The sequence below is a fragment of the Sinocyclocheilus rhinocerous genome, unplaced genomic scaffold, assembly GCF_001515625.1.
Source record: "Sinocyclocheilus rhinocerous isolate Xijiao unplaced genomic scaffold, SAMN03320098_v1.1 scaffold1302, whole genome shotgun sequence".
Lineage (NCBI taxonomy): Eukaryota > Metazoa > Chordata > Actinopteri > Cypriniformes > Cyprinidae > Sinocyclocheilus > Sinocyclocheilus rhinocerous.
In genome coordinates this window covers 142,650-144,481 of record NW_015623473.1, presented here as the reverse complement: position 1 = coordinate 144,481, position 1,832 = coordinate 142,650, and the positions used below count along the sequence as shown (strand labels likewise).

Genomic DNA, 1,832 nt, shown 5'->3' with positions numbered 1-1,832 from the left:
TAAATAAATAAATAATAATAATAATAATAATAATAATAATAATTAAAAAAAAAAATAATAATAATAAAAAAATATATATTATTTTGGGAACATTACTTTTTTTCATTTTTTTTTAAAAAATTGCATTGTGATATTCATTTCATGATATTTAAGCACATTTTCCCCCTCAAAGCAAAACAAAACACAAAACATCCCAAAAGTCCTGCAGGGGTACGTAAACAGATATATAAAACAAATAATTATTTTCAGAAAATTCTATATTTTATTGCATAAATTAAATTCAGTTCAACAGATAATACAATGATGCAAACTTACAATAGTACATTACCAATAGTTTATAAATTATATTATTAATAATATAATTAAGATATTAAAAAAAATAATAATATAATGGAGTTATAAAACAAATATTAAAGTATTTGTGTTAATATTTAATATTGTGTAAAGCAAATATTATATAATTATTTTTATAAATATTATAAATGTAAATATTATTTTGCATTACAGTAATTTTATCGCATTATCGAAGGTGACTACAATAATTTGGGAAGGAGTAAAATTTCCTTAATTGTCATGTCACAATGCAAAAATTCTTAATGGTCCTAAAATAGACTTATTTTCATTATGAAAATATACTTTTGTTTTCATGTGAAAAATGACCTGAACACTTCTTGACATTTTTCATGAGATTCACCCAATAAACATACATCTGAATAACAATGTCGACAGCGCAACATCTATTAACAATGGAGAATTATATTACATTTCCACAAACACACACTCCAGTCAGGAATAATCACAAACCTCAGCTCCCAAGATTCCTACATTTCTTTTTAATTTGACACAGATATCGCCCGAGGCTTCAGTTTACTGACATAATGTACTTGCATGTTTGCTCAAGATGAGCCGTGACTACATGATCCAAACACTGCCCCACGAGCGATTCAAGGGTCCGGCTGGATCCAGCATCCTCTCGCTGCATCTCCTGTGCGTTATGCCTCAATAGTACTCCATTTCCCAGCCCCACACACACACTAATGACTGTATTTATCTCATTAGGCTGGAGCGATCTAATACCGGCAGCTGGCATGCTAGCTCTGCCTTGCCCTTAAGCACGCTCATTAAAACCAGAGGGAGTCGTGGCCTGAATATCAATATGCTGCAGTCCTGCTCAATCTGCGTGAACGCAGCGCCAGTCATCACGCAACACAGAGCTCACATAACTCTACTTGATTATTGGCCACTCTACATCATGATACAGTACCGAGTGACCTGATCTAGTGTTGGATGATATGGTCATTTTTCAAATCGTCATATTGCCAGTCCGTGAGATCGCCGATAGATATTATCGTGCATGAGTGGGTGGGGGCACTGTACTACAATCTCTGTACTTGTCATAGGCTATTTCATAACTATTTGGTGTTTTAAACCGCGCGCGAGAGACAGAGCCTATGGAAGCACCACGAATCTAAATAATATACTTTCAAACATACTGGTAAACTAACATGTTAAACACAAAAATATTTAAAACAACTAGTTCATATATATTCGGATATAACAGTCATACATCGCTATAGGATCGCGCGTCCTGTGACAAGTTTGCCGCATCGACGCACGGAAGTTATCAGTCTGGTCTGCAAAATCAGTCAACGGTGAAAATCAAAAGTAGATTTATTTTAAAGACTAACAGTTTAACACTAAATATTGGACATAAACGAACACGTTAAATATAAAGTATTTAAAGCAGGTAAGTTAATATATTTCGAGTAAATTTAAATTAAACAGATACATCAGTCATACAGCGCTCCGGACCGCGCGCCCCATGATGAGCC

At 33.5% G+C, this 1,832-nt stretch overlaps 1 protein-coding gene across 1 annotated transcript in view; it reads right to left on the bottom strand.

Annotated features, from left to right (window-relative positions):
* The window catches only part of LOC107749732 (partitioning defective 3 homolog B-like), a 146,354-nt gene that overhangs the window by 31,146 nt on the left and 113,376 nt on the right, over positions 1-1,832 (bottom strand). The gene's annotated exons all lie outside the window — the stretch shown is intronic.